Below are 20,985 nucleotides of genomic sequence, written 5' to 3' on the forward strand. Positions count from 1 at the left end.
GTACCCATGTACAAAATGCAAGTGCAAGCAAAACTATGCAATGCAATCTCTCACAAATGGAGAAAGGGAGAAAACCCAGTGGGAAAAAACTCCCCCCCAAAAGAGAGAGGAATGTAAAAAAGACTCTCAAGGAATAAGGACAAAACCTCAATGAGGAAAAAGTCCCCCCATAAGAGAGGAAGGAGAAGTCAGCTGACCCCCCCTAATGAGACATCTCGCACCCCAAAGAGAGCTCACAACTACTGGAACTTACTCTCGGTGAAAGGTTTGGTGAATATGTCTGCAACCTGCTCCGCTGTAGGACAATACTGCAAATCAATGACCTTCTCCTGAATTAGCTCTCAGATATTGTGCATATGGATCTCGATGTGTTTGGTCCACTGATGTTAGACTGGGTTCTTCAAGATTACAATAGCACTCTGATTGTCGCAATGTAGAACTATTGGTTGTGGAATGGTGAACCCAAACTCTATGAGAATTTGATAAAGCCAAATGGTCTCAGTCATTGCATTAATAGCTCCTTGATACTCAGCCTTAGTCGAAGAGAGAGAAATAACATGTTTCTTCTTGCTCTGCCAACAAATGGTGCCCAAACCAAGGTAAAAACTGTAACCTGAAGTAGACATACGATCATCAAGATCACTAGCCCAAGCGCAGTCTTGTGCCTACTGCATAGTGAATCCCATAGTGATGTGTACCCTGGATGTAATGAAGGATGCATTTGGTGGCTTTCCAATGAAGCTCATGTGGTTCTTGCATGAAGCGGGAAACCATGCCAACTACAAATGAAATATCAGGGTGTGTATGAGTCAAGTAGATGAGACTAGCACAAGACGACGATACAATTTGGTATCAACTGGTGGAGAAGAGAACTGAGCCTCAAGCTTGACTCTAGGAAGAAAGGGAGTTGGGGTAAGCTTACAATCAGCCATACAAAAGCATGCAAGTAGATCAAGAGCATACTTGGGCTGCGATAGTATAATCTTGGAAGGTGACTATGAAATCTCTATCTCAAGAAAGTAGTGCAAAAGACCCAAGTCAGTCATAGCAAATTTGTCATGCAAAGCAGATTTGACCCTGCTAATGATGGATGCAGTGCTCCCTGTAATGATCAAATCATCAACATAAAGCACAAGTATCAAGTGAGAGTCATCCTATCATAAAATGGAGACATTCAGATCAGAATGACACTTGGTGAACTCTATGGAGAGAAGAAAGGAATCCATCTTAGTATACCAAGCCCTAGGGGTTTTCTTAAGGCCATAGAGAGATTTCCTTAGTCTACAAACCAAGGAAGTATCTTGGATGAAACCTTGTGGCTACTCCATAAAAATCTCCTCATCAAGATCACCATGAAGAAAAGCACTCTTCACATCCATCTGATGTACAACCCAACCATGAGCTACAACAATAGAAAGTGTCAAGCAAATGGAGTTCATCTTGGCTATGGGGGCAAAGGTCACAGTATAGTCAACACTTGGAACCTGAGAGAAACCTTTCGCAACAAGCCAAGCCTTATAATTATCCACACTACCATCCCCTGCAAACTTGGTCTGAAAGATCCACTTACATTGAACCATCTTTTTCCCCTTAGGGAGAGGGACTAACTCCCATGTGTTGTTCCTCATCAAATAACTATACTCTTCCTCCATAGCATGCTCCCACTCAAGAATCCCTGATGCTTCCCGAAATGTCTACAGATCAGAAGCGGTAGAAATCAATGCATGTGGAAGATCTTGATGATGTGATTGATTCCTTCATGTATCTAAAGGATCCCCAACAAGAGAACCTTCTGACCCAAATGTTTGTTGAGTCCAATGAAGTCTAGGTGGAGGTGGAGAATGAGGCTCGTCAACTGCAAGTGGACCCAGCGGAGGTGTTACCCTGTGAGTCGGAGTTGAAGGAGTCTCATCATCTGAATCACTAGCATCGCTATCGACAATGGAGGAAGGTGGAGGAGGTAGAGAGGGAGATCTTTCCTCAAAGTGAACACTCCTCTCAATAAACACCTCATGTGTCTCAAGATCCATCAATCAATATGCCTTAACACCCTTAGGATATCCAACAAATATGCAAGGCCTACTTTGAGGTTCCAATGCCTTCTGTTTTTGCGGAGGTATGCAAGCCCATGCTGGACACCCAAAGACTCTGAAATGTCTCACAATCGGTTTCCTACTAGCCCAAGCCTCAAAAGGAGTAATACCTTGCAAAGCTTTGTGAGGAACCCGATTCTAGATGTGTGTGGCACAACTGATAGCCTCTTCCCAAAAGGCGGGATCAAGAGAACGTGCATGTATCATACAACTAGCCATTTCTTTGAGATTTCTATTCTTATGCTCTGCAACTCCATTCTACGATGGAGTGTATGCAATAGAATGCTGAAGATCAATCCCCTCAAATGTACAAAAATCCTCAAGTCTCTTGTTCACATATTCCCTTTCATTATCTCTGCGAAGAATCTTGACCACTTTCCTAGATTGCTTCTCCACACGATTCTTGAAGTCCTGAAATTTGTCAAATACTTCACTCTTATGAATAAGAAACTAGACCCAAGTGAAGTAGGAGTAGTCATCAGTGAAAGTGAGGACATAGAATGCCTTACTAAATGAAGGTGATAGAAATGGACCTGCTACATCATTGTGAACAAGTTGAAGAACTTCCAAAGCTCTCCAAGATTTCCCCTTATCAAACTTCTCCTCGGGATGCTTGCCCATGGAACACCCTAAACATACACCCTCTAAAAAACTAATTTGAGGTAGACCTCTAACCATGTCTTTAGTGTTGATCTGCTGAAGATAGCGAAGTTGAGGTGACCAAACTGCTCATGCCATAGCTTACTTTCTGAATTTGAATGAGTAAGCAAGGACCTAGAAGGAGAACTTGTTACAAAGTGGGAGAATGAATAAAGCCTTGAGTTGTCATTGACTTGTCCCACTGCTACCAAAGCATCATCATCATGTTCCTTTACCCCAACTGAATCAGGTGTAAAATCAACGTTTTTCCCATTCCCATAGTGAGTGATTTAGTAGATAGAGAGAATTTTGGTAGACAAGTTAGGAACATAGAGAACATTCTCAAATGTTCCATCATCCATGTCAACTGATCCTTTCCCTTCAACCTCAACTTGTGTATCATCACGTATGTAAATGTGAGGTACCTTTGATGGCTCCAATGAAGAAAATTTCTCCTTTGTAGAACCCATGTGATAAGAGGCACCTGAGTCAAGTATCCATTGTTGTGAAGAACCTATTGTAGCCACAAATGCTTGCCCTTTTCCCTTAGACTATGAGGAAGAGGAAGGAGACGAATCCTTCTTTGTGTAGGTGGAAGGCAAGTTGATGTTGTTTTTCTTAAGAATATTTGTCAACTCATCAACTTTCTTGGTGTGGCATCGATTCTCATCATGACCATACTTCTTGCAATATGCACAAGTTGGTTTGTCCTTCTTAGGTGGAATCCTCTTCTTGGAAGAGGATAAAAACTTGCCTTGTGATGGAGAGGATGATTGTCCTTTTTTCTGTTGTGTCTTTGACTTAGATTGCTTCTTCTTCTTTTTGGAATCTTTGCCTTGACTCCCTTGACTCCCTTGATTAGACACCAAAGCCTTGGACTTTGAAGACTTGAGAAGCCCCATGTTCAACAACTTAGATTGTTCCAATATCAACATTTCTATGAAAGCATAAAATGAAGGCATAGTGTAGGAACTCCCCACTATCAAATGATGAGTTTGGAAGCTTGAAACAAATGTTGCATATTCTGGTGCAAGCTTGTCCAACAAGTTGAATATCAACTGAGCATCTTTTTTGTCAATTCCACAATCCTGAAGCTTTGCTCTTAGCTCATTTGCTTTGCTGACATAATCTTGGATTGTATCAAAATTCTTGGGATACAAGTTGGTGAGCGCATTATCAATCTTGTAACCTTTGATTTCATCAACTTGACCATACAATTTTTGAAATATATCCCAAGCCTCTTTGAGTGTAGTACACTTCTCAATGTGAAAAATGAGGTCATCTGATACATACTTACACAAAGTTCCAAGAGCCATGTAATTCTTAGTGAACCATTCTAACCAAGCATTAGGATCAGCCTTAGCATTAGGTGGTGCTTCTATTGTTCCATCTATATAATGCGTGAGACCTTTTTCCATTAATTTGCTCCATACTTTAATTTTCCATGATGCATAATTATGTGGAATTAAAGGTGGAAATTTATGAGGACTCATTGCAACAAAATGAAAGAGCACAAGGAAAGAGAGGCATAGTCACACAAGTCACCCCCCCAAATTCACTCAATCAAAGAACCCCTCCCAAAATGATGATTTGACACTTTATACTTAGTGCGTGTACAATGGGCCACTTGCAAAAAATGGAAATGTAGACTTCTAATTTCAACTTTACAAGTGCCTCAATAAGGCCAAAAGAGACTCAAACTAATAATGCAAGATATCTAAACTAAGATCCAAGAAAATTACAAGTACCAAATAGGTCAAAAAAGACAAATATCTGAAAGTACAATATCCACTACAAATATCTAAAAATTATCATATATTATGAAATTAGATGAAAAAATATGCACTTTAAAAAAAAACGACACCTGAAAAGGATGTCATATGAGCTCAAACCAAGCCTTTGAAGTTGCAAAATTGAGGATTGAACAAGTACAACTGAGAGAATTTGACAATTCCAAAAAACCTATGCACCAAAATCAGAAAATAACCACACCACTGTGAGGAGCATGAAAAAATAGCCCAAATAAAAAAAAATTGCACCCAAAAAGGAGCAAAATTGAGCAAGTTATGAGCCTCCAAAGTTGACTCAAAAATCTAAATTGCTCAACAAAGAGGGCTCTAAAATTTTTCAAAAAATGCTAACTAGGCAATAATTGGGCACTGACTGAATGTTGACTATGCAAAAAAAGATGACTATGTAGAAAAAACTAGGTGGCGTTGATTGGGCACCTACGGGTGACGTGGTTGGTGACTGGGCCGAGCTCCCTATGTGGCAGGCAGAGGTGGGCCTGGTGCTGAGGTGGTGGCGGGTGGCGTTGAGGTGGCAGTTGTCAAAGGGCTGGCGGGAGGACTATCGGTGGCGGGGAGGAAGATCCCTGCGGTCATGGTGGGGTCATTAACTACTATTGGACGTGTTGGCGGGTGGCGAGGCTGCTGGGACTGTTGCCAGAGGGGCCTGCGAATGGCAGGATTGCTATTGGAGAAGCTTGCGGACAGCGACAGATGACAAGTTTGATGGAGCTATTGGCAGTGGGCACAGTGGCCGCTGCTGTATGGGTAGTATACCTGTGTGGGATACGACCTGCGACAGAGCCTGCAGTACGACAAGGTAGGGGGGTCTCTGAACCCCCACAAAAGTTTATTTTTTATTTTATATATATATATATATTTAAATGCCTTTTTTTTAATTTAGAAAACAAAAAAAAATTCAAATTTTTTTTTTTTAAATCCGAAAATTTCGTATCGTACCCCCTGAAATTGGGCAAAAAATTCGTCCTCACCAAAAATTCAACTTTTTCCAAAATAGGTCGAGTTTGTACTCAAATTTTATGGAAACAGCCTCTTGGACGCAATGGTGAGGTCAAAAACTCTCTAAGATGCCTCCAAAAAGCACAGTCCCTCATATCCAAAAATAGAAGCCTTCCAATATGTCTCCCAAAACAAATCAATGAAGCCCCAATGGCTTTGATACCATGTGAGATTTTGCCAAGATCAAGAGCACAATGAAAAATATAAAGAGAGACAATAGAATGACAAGAACAAACTATATTCTCATAAATATACAAAATGATCAACTGGATTTACCAATTCAATGAATATGAGGCTGCTTATATAGGCAAGGCCATATGGATGTACGAGCACACAATCATGACATGTGCCTCAATGAGAAACAAGGGTAGGTGAGAAATACTACGGGTAGGTAGGATAAATAATATAATATTCCACAAGAGGTGGAGGACCCACCGAATGTGGAGTGTAACAGCAAGATAAGACCACAAAAGGTGGAATTTCTCCTACAAGCTATATCCCTATGTGCACACTTCCCTAAGTGTCTCATATCCAAACTATGATGAGATGCATTATCCTAAGTTAACTTAAGTAAAGTGTAATAATATCCATGATGAATATTTATTTACACCAACAACCAACAAGCACATTAGAATCATCAACAACAAGTGTGCCAACATCACTTATCAAATCTTCATCGATCAACATTTGAAACTCAAGAATACTCAAACAACAACAAATTTCACAAAGAAAAGATAACTTGCGGAGCACCAAATCACAAACCATCTGAAATGAAGATGTACACAAGACCATCCCAAATGATATTCCAAAATATCAACTCAAGGTCTGATCACACTGGAATATACCAGAGGAAATACTACTCTGCAAAGTACAGATCAGAAATACAAACTACAAAACTGGATCATCTGATATGATCAATTAATCTTTCTGGATCACCAAAACCAATACAGAAGAATATAGTGATACTAGAAATACTGCGTACACTAAACCATGATTCCAATAAACCAATCCACAAGCATCGAAGTGAGAATATGTTGATGTCAATGATAACAACATATCCTAGCAGCAACAATGTCCAACAATCTCCCCCTTTGGCATTTATGGCAACATATGAATGTGAAAAAGAATCAATGCAAAGGAAGAAATATCTCCAAAAAACTCCCCCTAAGATCAAGCAAATAAAACAGTTTTTCATATGCTTTTCTCCCCCTTTGACAACAATGCCAAAGATCACAAAATAGATAACCAAACTCTCCCCCTTAGATCAAAAAATTATGAATCTCTCCCACTAAAACACATAACCATATTACTCCACGAGAGGACTAGCACCAACTCATCAATCCAGATAAAGAGATGAGACAGTGATGTCCACTGGATTGATGCAACACAATGCATCTAGTTCTCATCAAGACAGGTGGATACCCCTAACTTATCTCTCAAATAGAAAAAATTATCTGTAGGCAAAGGCTTCATAAAAATATCAGCAATCTGTTCCTTTGTAGATACATACTCTAGTTTCACTTCCTCTTCACTAACTTTTTCTCTCAAGTAATGATAATTGATTGACACATGTTTAGTTTTTGAATGTTGCACCGGATTCTTAGACATGTTAATAGCACTGGAATTATCATAGTACATGACAATAGGCTCATCATAAGTAACTCTACTATCCTTCAACATTTTCTTCATCCAAACTACTTGAGTGCAACTACTAGCAACAATTGATGAATACTAAGAGGGGGGCATGAATTAGTATTCAAAAAATCTTTGCATTTAAACACTTTGCAACACTAGCAGTAAACCGGTCAAACACTTTAACAGACAAACCGGTTAACAAACATGCAAACCAAATAGCTAATAATGCATTCATCCACAGAAGCACAAACACCATAACACAAGATATTTTGATGTGGAAACCCAAATGGGAAAAACCACGGTGAGAAGGAACTCACAAGTAACTATCTGCAGAATAGGAATCAGATCGGTTAAGGTCAGACCGGTTAAGGTCTTACAATGTTCTTTACCAGAATAGATTCTGTTAGGAATCTCAATCTCTGTTAGGAGATAAGTCTGATTAAAGACTACCTTGCTAGAGGATTTTAGATCCACAGATGTGAACCACCTTGTTAGAGGATTTACAAAAGGATTTTAGGCCTACCTGGTTAAGGGCTACAGACTTGTCAAAGATGTGAGTAATCAACAAGTGTTTGATCTAGCAAATAACACATATTTCTTGGTTAGATCCTTGATAGCTCATTCTTAATGCACTCTAGCATTACTTCAATCTTCTACATGTTCATATTCTCTCCAACTCCTCAATCACCTTCAACCCTAGCAACAACATAGACTTTCACTATATCCACATCAACAACCTAAAACCCTTGACATGATGTCCTTATAAAGGAAATTGATTTCATGTCGGTCCAATAGGATTACATTACAATTTCCTAGATTCAATGAACTTGGACATACTTGGTAATACATCACAAAAAAGTACCGCTACAGTGTCGGCATCGTCAAACAATCAGTGGATGGTAACTCATCATAGACTATACCAGTTCATATAAAGTGCCGGTTGTTGGTTTGACAAAAAAATGAAGACTGGTCGAAATGTGTTATGCCACTTTAATCCCTCATACCGCTTGAGGTTAACATGTCGCTTCAGACCGGGAAACACATTCTACAAAACATCAATAGTCTAAAGACTATAATACAATATACCGGTTGGAACAAATGCCATTTGTGTTCTAACTTATACATATAAAGAGGATCTCAATGCAAGTGTGTGTCCATCAATGACAATCACAACATAAACATAAAAAATGCCAACAATCTCCCCCTTTGGCATTGATGGCAACACTTAGGAAAGTAAAATTTTGACATCTAAGTGTTTTACAACAAAATCATGCCATTAGCAAAATTGCTCCCCCTAAGCATATACACTATCCCTTTAATAATACAATGTATAGCATTTTTTCATATAGAGCATAAACATTTGAGATATTTAGAGCATATAATCAAAATTTTGATTACCAAATACTTCTCCCAATAGAATTCTTCTCCCCCTTTGCCAACAATGACAAAGTATAGCTAAACAACCCTATTTTAATTTGATATTAAAAATAATAATAAAAGTTTATGACAACAAGGAATGATACTTGTCAAAAATAGATTTAAAGTCCTATAAAAATTGTTTCATCGACAAAGACCAGGACTCAAGTAGGGAGGTGGCTACTTCTCGCTTTGTCTGAATCTAGGAGACCTATTCTTCCATGGCATCAATTGTACTCATCTCATATGTTTCAGTTAAGGCATCCAGGTTCAGATAGAACTTCTGAAGAATTTGCAATCGCAGGAGTAGAACCAGTTGTAGCTCCTGCAAATCTCTAGACCGAGTGCTGATTTCTTGCTCCATTTTTGTTGACTGGATGTGAAACCGGTGAACGGTTTGCCCATAAGTTGTGAAGGAATCATAAGGCGGCTTGAATGTGCTCAAGTAGGATTGTAAGTCAGTTTCAAGTTTTTGCTTTTGAGCTAGCACATCATCATAGAATAGATGGGGTTGGTAGATTTTGCTGAGTAGCAAATTCCCCTCATCTAGAGAATCCCTTATATCCTTTTATTCTTTCTTTAGTTCAGTCTGGAGCTCATTCAACTTCTTCACCAGAGCTATATTAAGAGATTTTTGATGCTCCTTCTTGACATTAGCCTCTGCTGCCTCTTCAAGGCTCTGCACCTGATCATCCACTGCTGTGCATAGGAGCTTGAGTTTAGCTAGTGATGAATCGGTGTTTGGAAGATTTGTACCGAGTATCAAACCGGTAAGCGTATCCATAGCTACTTGAATTACATCTTGCTCCTTCTTCCATCGAATGATTTCAAGGCTCTCTTGAGCTACCTTGATGCTCTACATTAGTTTTGTTTCACTTGTAGACTGGAGATCTATAGGACTGGTGAGATCAGCCAGTTTGGCTTGACTCCTGGTTGTCTTCGAAGTCTCCATCTAGGTGCTCTTCTCCGCTTCTCCTGCCTTGTCCTCTTCCGCTTTCTTCTTCTCTTCTTCTCGCCTCTTCTCTGCTTCTTGGTCCTCCTTAGCCTTTTTCTTTTCTGCTTCCTTCTTCTTCTCCTATTCCTTATCTTCTTCTTCCTTCTTCTTCCTCTCTGCTTCCTTCTTTTTCTCCTGTTCCTTATCTTCCTCTTCTTTCTTTTTCTTTTCATCTTCTTGCTTCTTGTTCTCTTCTTCATCCTTTTTCTTCTTCTTCTTCTCCTCTTCATCTTTCTGTATCTTCTTCTCCTCTTCATCTTTCTTCTTCTTCTCTTCTTCATCCGTTTTCCTCTACTCTGCCTCTTCCTTTGCTATTTCCTGTTTGTCCTCGGCTTGCTTATCAGCCTTTTTAGCCTATTGCTTCTGTCCTGTTGCCTCAGATGGTGTTTCTTGAGTATCATCTTGAACGTCCAGAGCATCGACATCAATAGTGTCGATTGGTTCTACAACCGGATTTCCTTCATCATAAAATACTTCATCTGGTTTGGATATAACTGGTTCTTCTTCAGCTTGCCAGTTGGCCAGACGTGCTTTGTGAGTCTGGACAATAGTTCTCATATACAGATGAGTGTCTTTTTCGACATTATCAACTCTACCTTCTAACAGCCAGAGTCTTCTTTTTCTAGTGAAGAAGAGTCCTTTATTTTGGTCAATAACATCGAACAATTCAGAATTTGACAAGTCAGGAAAGTACTATGCAAAAACTTTCTCCCTAATTTCCTGTTCTTTCTCTATGGCAATGCGCCATCTATTATCTAATGACATATATAAAGAATCCGGTGTTTGAGATTTAATCTCTGAGGGTGACCGGTCATTAACACATAAATAATGAATTATTTCCTTTTCAACTGCTTCCTTTTCATCCTCTTTAAAGTCATCAAAACACTCAAGTAAGTCATTTAACACTTTTCTCCTAATATTCTTTATTGTTCTTTGACAATGTGTCAAAGGTTTGTAGGAAGATATATCTATATTTAATGGTGCAGATGATGCCAGTTCATTCTTTTTCTTCTTCTTTGTTTGACGTGTTTTCTTAGGCTTTTCCTTAGACAAAGTTTCTTCTGAGTCTGGAGAGGTGTTCCTTGTCTTCCTCTTTCTCTGGAACACTTTGGCCAGTGCAGCTTCCGGTTTCTTCTTAGCTGGTGATCGCTTGGTCACTTTTGGAGTTGCAGTAGTAACCAGTGCAGATGCTGCAGGCAATGCCTTTGCCTTCTTCACTACTGGTTCCTTTTCTTTCATTGCTGGTGGTTCCTCAACCAGTGTTATCCTCTCTAGGTAGGTGTTGGTTCTCTTCACCTTAGGATCAAGCAGTGAGGCAATAAGGTTAGAGGCATACCCTTCCAGCATATTGTACATCACCTCATAACCCATTGGCTCCACTTCTTCATGTCTAAGCTCAACAGCCTCCATTATGCATTTGTCTACTTGGATGGTGAAGCAGATATCATCTTCATATTTCTTGATGATGTCACCTGATATCCTCATTCTTTAGCTCATCTTCCTTTTGAACTCATTAAAATACTTGTTTAGAATATCAGGGTAGTCGGTTCCAATTACTTCAATGCTTTCCTTGATTTGCTTGGTCACTGGTTGGTCACTAGATCATTGGACATCTCCTACTCCTGGAAAGTAGCCTTAGAAATAGAAGAACAACCCAACTAGTAGTTATCCATACTTGAACCTAAGTGCATTATCTTGTTTGATCGCCTTCAGATTCAAAAGGAGTTGTCTCTGTATACTGGTGCATAGATCAAATGATGCATCCTCCTTTATCATTTAGTAAGCAGCATTTACCACTGCAACAGATACAGAGTTAATTCTACTGGCTGAGAATGTCCAGTATCCAATTGCCATACATGCATACTTCACCAAATCATCCTTAATAGAATTTACTGTCATGCCACATGAGTCGCTCACTGAACCAGTGAGCTTGGACATTTCAGTTTTTCTTACCGTTCTTAGGGCTGGCACTTCCCTTGTGTTGTAGAATCCAATGATTGCATGAATTGCCTATGGCGTGATGTCATGTGTTCTCTCCAGGTACATCTTATCACCATGGACTCTGCTCAGAATAATCCTTATATGATCCTCTGTGAAATCTTCTAGGAAGTAAACAACATTGTGGAGCTTTTTCTTCTCCAAAATATTAAACTCCAGTTTGATCTTCTTATCTTTACCAAAAAATAAACCTAACTGGGTATGGATAGCTAGAGACCCTAGGTCTTCTATCTTGCAATCTATGTAGTCATAAATTCCCTCTTCTACTGTCACACTAGCCGAAACTTGTGATAGGACATTATACTTGGACTTCTGTTGAATAAAACTTGCAGACTCGATAGATGCACTAGAACTGGTATGAGATGCAGAAGCCATGATAGAAATCTTAAGAACTCGAGAAATACCTTTTGAAACACGTGAAATTAGGGCTTGCCGATTCTTCTTCACTTCACACTCTGTCGGTTGCTGAATCACTGCTTTGTGTTCTCCACTTGACCGTTTCTAGTTTGAATTTGAATGTCCTTCATAGTTTGTCAATTTCTCAAAATCTCTGCTCAAATCGCCTTTTCATCGCTTTTCTCTTTGAAAAAATTTTCTTCGCTTGAAAACTGATAGTGAGAAATGAATTGAAAAATGCTTTTAAACATATTCCTCACCTACCGTCATTAATGCTTCTCCATTAGGGTGTAAACCCTAATTTTACCTTTTTACCGTTTCCAGTCTTCTGCCAAACAATAGGTATAACATACCGGTTAAGGTCTTTTATCGATGTAAATCGAGGGTTTGCAACATTTTGCCTTTCTCGATTCTGTGATTTCCACACTAGGTGCAGAAATTGGTTCCTCTTGTAACACCGCTGGTTTCTTCTTCCAGGTTTTATTCATATCCGCTTGAATAGTGTCAACATCAATGTCTCCTTCTGGAGTGACCGGTATATCATTAGATATGTCCTTTCTTGATCTATAGAATCTAGCAATGTGACCTGGTTTGTTGCAGTGATAGCAGACCAATCTAGGTGCTCTCCAAGGTCCATTGTTCATGTTTCCATTCTTCCTTCTACATGTTGCAGCAGTGTGACCATGACCATGACAGATCATACAATTTGCTCTCCATCTGGTTGCCGCTTGATAACTACCGCTTCTTGGCTGATGATTGAAGGCATTAAACCGATTGCGATTCCAGTTCACAAAAGGTTTAGGACCAGCTCCTTGGGTCCTCTGAGGATATCTTCCAATGTTATTCATAACAGACCTGCATTTAGATGCTCTATGCCCATACCTGTTGCATGCATAACAGTTACCATCAAATATATAGGATCTAGGCTTATCATTTAGGAAACAAGGAAAATTGTTGTAAGCCTTACTCCTACACACATTTGCAGTATGTCCTTCTTTAAGACAGTTGAAACAAACAGGTTTAAAGTTTTGCTTAACTTTATCCTTTGATGTTGTTTGTTTCTTTGATGTTCCAACATTTGTACCAGAGGTCTCACCTTCCTCATGATCGGAATAACCAAGTCCATTGGTATTCTTGACTGGTTTGGCAGATTCAAGCTTTTGCTCTAGCTTGATAGTGCTCTTGTTGAACTTAGCAAGTATTTCCTTTGACTCAGAGAGTTCTTTGGAAATAACAACATTTGTTACCAACAGGTTTTCATTCTCAGAGATGGCAGTGTTTAGTTCTCCTTGCATGTCTTCCTTTTCCACCTTGCTTGCATGGAGTTGAGCATTTAGGGCACTCATCTCTTGTTTCAGCTTGGAGATCTCATGATCTCTTTCTTTCACTAGGTCTTCAGCTTTTCTTCGATTCTCAAGCTCTTGATACATCCAGATAGTCAGTCCTTCCAACTCCTTTCTCAGGTTGGAGTTTGATTCATTCAACTTATTTACTTCAGCAATTAGGGTTTCTATGTATGCTTCATCTGAAGAACTATTTTCATATAGCTCCATCATCTTTTCTTCATGTTGTCTTCGTTTTTCTTGAGATGAATTGTATTTGATCATAAGATCATCATAGGCTTGCTCAAATTGAGTGAGCCGGTGGGTAAGTTCCTTCAATGTTTATTCCCCCATATCTCTTTCCAAGTGGTTAAACTTATAGAAAGGTTGGCTCTGATACCAATTGATGAATACTAAGAGGGGGGGGTGAATTAGTATTCCAAAAATCTTTGCATTTAAACACTTTGCAACACTAGCAGTAAATCAGTAAAACAATTTAATAGACAAACCAGTTAACAAACATGCAAACCAAATAGCTAATAATGCATTCATCCACAGAAGCACAAACACCATAACACAAGATATTTTGACGTGGAAACCCAAATGGGAAAAACCATGGTGAGATGGAACTCACAAGTAACTATATGTAGAATAGGAACTAGACCGATTAAGGTCTTACAATGTTCTTTACCAGAACAGATCCTGTTAGGAATCTCAATCTCTGTTAGGAGATAAGTCCGATTAAAGACTACCTTTCTAGAGGATTTTAGATCCATAGATGTGAACCACCTCGTTAGAGGATTTACAAAAGGCTTTTGGGCCTACCCGGTTAAGGGCTACAGACTTGTCAAAGATGTGAGTAATCAACAAGTGTTTGATCTAGCTAGTAGCACAGACTACTTGGTTAGATCATTGGTAGCTCATTCCTAATGCACTCTAGCATTACTTCAGTCTTCTACACATTCATATTCTCTCCAACTCCTCAACCACCTTAAACCCTAGCAACAACATAAACTTTCGCTATTTCCACATCAACAACCTAAAACCCTAGACATGATGTCCTTATAAAGGAATCTAATTTCATGTCGGTCCAATAGGATTACATTACAATTTCCTAGGTTCAATGAACCTGGACATACTTGGTAATACCTCACAAAAAAGCACCGCTATAGTGTCGGCACCATCAAACAATCGGTGGATGGTAACTCATCACACAATGTCGGTTGGTAACTCATCATAGAGTATACCGGTTCATATAAAGTGTCAGTTGTTGGTTTGACAAAAAAATGAAGACTGGTCAAAATGTGTTATGCCACTTTAATCCCTCATACCGCTTGAGGTTAACATGCTGCTTCAGACTGGGAAACACATTCTGCAAAACATCAATAGTCTAAAGACTATAATACGACATACCGATTGGAACAAATGTCGGTTGTGTTCTAACTTATACATATAAAGAGGATCTCAATGCAAGTATGTGTCCATCAATGACAATCATAACATAAACATCAAAAATGCCAACAACAACAATGTACTTAGCTTCAGCAATAGATAAGGATACTGAATCTTGTTTCTCACTAGCCCATGAAATCAATTTCTTACCCAAAAAAAAAGAACCACCAGATGTACTCTTTGAATCATCAACATCACCAGCCCAATCGACATCAGTGTAAGCACATAACATGAAATCACCATTCCTTAGATACCACAAACCATAATCCACAGTTCCCTTCAAGTATCTGAATATCCTCTTCATAGCAGTGACATGACTCTTTTGGATCAGCTTGATATCTAGCAGCCATGCACACAATATGCATAATATCTAGCCTAGTCTGAGTAAGATATAGTAGTCGACCAACCATATATCTGTAGAAGCTCTAATTAGCTTTCAGAGATTTGTCATTCTTAGATAGTTTGCAGCCAGTCACTACAGGAGTTCCAACCGATTTGGAGTCATCTAAAGCAAACGTCTTCAACAATTCCTTCAGTTATTTAGTTTGAGATCTAAAATTACCTTTTCTGGTTTGTGAAATCTGCAAACCTAAGAAAAAATTCATCTCACCTATCATATACATCTCAAATTCTTTTTGCATATCACCGAAAAACTTCATGCTTAAGTTATCATCACCTCCAAAGATAATATCATCAACAAAGACTTCAACAATTAATATGTTATCATTCTCAATCTTAAAGTGCAAATTACTATCAACATTCCCTTTATTAAATCCCAATTTCAGCAAATACTTATACATTCTAGCATGCCCAGCTCTAGGGGCTTGTTTCAATTCATAAAGATATTTCTTCAATTTATATACCATGTCTCCATCATCTGATAATGAAAATCCATCAAGTTTCTCAATGTATACTTCCTCCTCAAGATCACCATTCAGAAAGGCAGATTTGACATCTATCTGATATACCTTGAAATCTTTATAAGAAATATATACAAGCAACAATCTAACAGCTTCAAGTCTGGCTACCAAAGCAAAAGTCTCCTCATAATCAGTTCCTTCTTTATGTGAATATCCTTTGCATACTATTCTTTCTTTATTTCTAACAACCTCACTGACTTCATTCAATTTATTCCTAAATACCCATTTAGTACCCATCACATTCTTATCTTTAGGTCTAGGTACAAAATCCCATGTGTTATTATTCTCAATATGATCTAATTCTTCTTCCACTGCTCTCATCCAATTTTCATATTTGCAAGCCTCAACAACATCTTTAGGTTCAATTTTAGAAATCAAACATACCTCTTCAGTAGCTAGCCTTCTTCTAGTCATCACACCTTTATTTTTATCACCAATAATCTGATTTTCAGAAAGATTCAATCTTACATGCTTTGGAGACTTCTTTTTTTTTTTCTAATTTTTCAGGTTTCTACACCTCTCCACTGATCATAGCAACATCCGGATTATCAATTTTTACAGGATTAGTCTGCTTCAATTCTACAATCTGAATAGGATTTAGAACAACATACTGGCCATCATCATATCCGCAAGATTTGATCTCTTTTCTATAATCCTCATCAACATTCACATTTGCACTCTCTACTATCTTTCTCAGTCTCTTATTGTAGCACCAGTAGGCTTTTCTCTTTGTTTAATATCCCAAGAAAATTTCATAATCACTTCTCGCATCAAACTTTCCTACGTCCTCATCTCTCTTGATATACCATTTTCTACCAAATACTCTGAAATATTTGACAATAGGAACATGACCAAATCATAACTCATTAGGAGTCTTACCATTATCACCTTTAATATGTGTAATGGTGGGAAAATGGTGAGTAATAGATCAAGAGGAAAACTACCCTTTCCCTCAAAGAGAGATGATAGTTTCACTATTGATTATCCTTCAAGCACTTTTCACCATTACATTAGAAATAGGAGAAGATAATTCACTAGATTCAATCTCTCAACACAAAGATGGTAGATTGAATTTTGAATGAATGGGGAATGCTAAGTTGATCCCCTCTTTCTTGTTTGAAATTGAAAGGAATTGATTGAGTTATGTAGTGCAAAAGTGACCAAAAAATGATTATAACTTGCGATCCGAATATGGGATGAAGTTGTGCACCTAGATCTGGTAGTAATATGTCGAGATGAAGTCACCCTACAAATTTGAGGAAAAGTTATCTGGACCATGGTGGGAACGTACACGGTCCTCTAAAAAATTTGTGAAATGAAAAGGTTTTTTTTCAACTTTGCAAATGAATCCCGAATCTGAAAGTACGGCTATGCACCTGCAACTTACACACATAAAAGAGAGGAAAATAGGTTGGGATTGGGGGTTTGCCTTTAGGTCAAACCCCAGTTTTGGAATTAACCAAGTGATGAAAGAAAGTACTTGCAAGTAGATGTAAATGAAAGACTGAATTGTAATTCACCTCAATGGAGGTTGTAGTAGCAATGTTGATAGAAGTGCTTGTGTGGAATTGAATGTTGAAATCAATCTCCTCTTCAATGGTTAAATTCTTGACTTGAATGCAGCACCTAGCCTTGAAGGGAGACTTCATAATGCTCAATGTTGGAAAAGAATGCTTGAATGCTCTTGAATGCTTGATCTCTTGTTCATACTCCAATCTTGTCCAACTTCCAGCTATTAAACTTATGAAAAATGAGAGAGCGAATGCCCCCTTAAATACATGGTGGATTTAAATTTCATCATGGGATGACATCGAGGAAGTTTCCCACCTGAGGCACAACCAACAATACAAACCTAGGAAGGGTCTTGCCCCAAAATAGGGTAAGGATAGAGGTGCCACACCCCTGTCCTGGGAGGAGAAGGGCACCATGCTCCTGTCTGAGGGGGGACAGTGGTGCCACACCCCTATCAAAGGGGGGATAGTGGCACCACACCCCTGTCCTACCCCTTTCTCTAGGGAAGAGTGTAGACAAAGTGGTGTAGAGGCCAAGAAAGAAGCTGTTTCTACAATCGGAGTAATCTCTAGTCTTTGAACAGGCTAGAGGATTTGAGTTTGCATGCCTAAGGACCCTGATGCAATCGAAAATTGCTAGGGTCACAATTTTATGACACTACATTTAGCCCCCACTTTAGTGAGAGTATAAGCATATGCCAATACTCCTGATAAAGTTCAAGGAAACAAGATTGAAAGACTTTTACCACATCAAGGAGGCAAGATGCACCAAGCCCCCAGTGGACTTAGGATCTTATGACTTCAATTGACAAAGTAAAAGGGAAGATCGATAAGGGGAGAACCATGATTGCAAGTAGAAAAGTTTCGTTCACTATGAGTCATGAAAAAAAGGATACACAAGATTAAAAAGAAAAATAAAGTTCACTAAGTAGTTCTAAGTATCACAAGAAGGAAAATATGAGTGGAGTGTATGCCACCATGTTCAAGCGATTGCACGTGCCTTATCGGGAGCAATTTATTTAAGTTAGGATACACCCAAGAGAGAGATAATAAAGGGAGCACATTATCGCAAGGATTTAGCCCCGAATCAAGGAATAAACCCAAGGATAATGAACACAAAACATGAGGTAGTGTCACTTTCCTCAGTGTCAGTATATTGTATGATAACTCATGTATATCATGTTTGTATATGCATATAATAATCTTCATTCCCCAAAGAAGGAAACTACCTTAGGAAAAAGGGAAGAGAGGATGTCTTTTGAGTCAAAATGAAAGAGACCAAAAAAAGATCTCAATGCTTTGCATCATCCCCAAGTAGACATTAAGGGAACAATAGAAGAACAAGGATATGTATAGAAGAATGGTCACAAAAGAGAAAGAAAGAAGAGGGAGAAAGATCTATAGTGCTAATATTGCTAATCTAGCACAACATCCACCTCCTGATCTTGTTGATCATTATTTCAGGAAGGTAAGCAACACGCCAAAGGAGAGATATTGACCATAGCAGATGGAGCTATCACAAGATCCAAACAAGGACTATGCTCATGTTGTAAGTCACTTTGTTTGATTCTAGGAGCTAGGATTAGGGTTTGTGAATACTCATATGATAAATGTTTGTTCATATCAACATACTCATACTCACTGTTAGAAGCATTAGGATTCATATTACCATTATGAATAACATTTTCACCCATTTCTTCATCAAAGTTTAGAGAAAGAGGAGCAAGAACACGAATAGGAGTAAAACCATCACATGTTTTATGTATTATTATTTGGAGATGTTGGTTGAACATCTTTCTTACAAGAAAAGGGAATGATGTCAATTGTCGGAGTATGAAGAGATTGAGTATTTTGAGGGATAGCTTCACAAGATCAAACACGATGTCTTCATCGACATTCTCTCGCACAATAATTTCGTCAAGTCTTAGTGGAAGGCTGAGAAGGAGGAACACTTGAAAAAGTAGGAATGTTTCTCTCCTTGATAGTTTTAGGTTTAGGTTGAGGTCTTTTTGGTTGAACAATAGAAGAAGTAAGCCTCTTATCAGGATAAGAGGAAGGAGGTGGAATTGCACCATAGAAAGGAGGAATATTAGGTGTAGGAAGGAGACTAGGTCCATCATGAGGAGGAGGTATAGGTCTAACCTTAGGAAGAATATTGGTGTTCTCCTTAAGAGAAGGTAAAGTCACATCCATAGGAGTAGGTGGACAATTTTCCTTAGGAGGGAGATTAGTTCTAGCCAAGAGGGGAAGAATATCATCTTGAATAATAATAGGAATGTCAAGTGTTGGGGATCTAGGTTGACTTAAGGATAAGATCATATCGTTCTTCCATTTTTAATAATATTGAAAAAGAGCATCACTCTTTGATGGAAGAGATTGAAATTGTTTAGGTCAAAAGAGATCAATAGGAACACCGGGGCTTCGTTCAGATGGAAGAAATAAGCTATGGTTCATGGTTATGATTTCTCCATTGTGAGGAAATTTAAGACACTTGTTTATTGGAGAAGAAATATCCTTCATGGAAGATAGCCAAGGATATCCCAACTTCAGACGAAATTGCTCAGAAGAAGGTATGATAACAAAGTTAACATCCATGCACTTAGCATGGAATTCAACATGAAGAGTGATAGAACCAATGGTAGGACAAGAGAAGACATAAAATAACTTCACAACCACATTAGAAGCATCATATAGTGGTTTATGCAATCATAAAGTGAAAAGATACTCTTCAGTTATGACATTAAACATGCAAGAGGGATCAATCAGGGCATTGCGGCAAGGGATATCCTTAACCTTTGCAACTATGTATAAAGGGCCATTGGGTGCTCTAATAGTTTTGCTAGGGTCAAATGTAATACAAGGATCCTTAGGCATATCTTGTGTTTCTAACATATTAACCAAGTTTGGAGCCATAGAGGTGAATTCTTCAGAAGTGAGAGAATTAGTCACAATATCAATAATGTTATAGGTATGAGATGGCAAGGGATCAGTGAAAATATTAAGATTTTGATTAGGAGCAACTAATTTATTCCCTTTATCATTCACACCTGCCATAGATATAGTATTATTATCAATAAAGTCTTGAACCTTATTATTTAATGCAAAATATTTCTCAATATCATGACCAGGTTGATAATGAAATTGGCAAAAGGAATTGTTATCAAAATAGGGAGATGCAAGTTTGGAAGGATCAATTTATTTTATAGGAGGAAATTTGATAACATTTATGTACAAAAAATGAGCCATAATACTGTGTAGATTCATTCAAAGAAGTAAATTGTCTTTCTCTTTAGAAAAATTTAGAAATAGAAGGCACACCTGTTGTAGCATTCACATGGTTGTTATTGATTGGATCATTGAACTTGATGAAGCTTTTTTCTAGTTTGAACTTCACAAACAGTTGTTGAACACTCTCCCCCTCATCATTGGGAGTCATAGGAGTGGATTGCTCCATTTGACTCATAGCCAATTGATAATTATGGAGTGTTGCGCAAAAATGCGGAAATGAATTAAACTCAGACAAAAGAAGCTTTTCCTTGATATCTTTTTGTAAATTTGAAATAAAAATTATTTGAATATCATTATCGGGTACATGAAAAGAAATTTGAGGACACAAATGCTTATATCTACCAATGAAATCGGTCACTTTTTCTTTAGTACCTTGTTTATAATGCATTAAATCAGTCAAAGTGATTTTAGGACCAATGTTGTTTTGAAATTGTTGGATGAAAGAATTTGCCATTTTTTGAAAGGAAGTGATAGAATAAGAAGGTAGAGAGAAATACCATTGTAAAGCCTTATC

This window comes from Cryptomeria japonica, chromosome 3, assembly GCF_030272615.1.
Source record: "Cryptomeria japonica chromosome 3, Sugi_1.0, whole genome shotgun sequence".
Taxonomy (NCBI): Eukaryota; Viridiplantae; Streptophyta; class Pinopsida; order Cupressales; family Cupressaceae; genus Cryptomeria; species Cryptomeria japonica.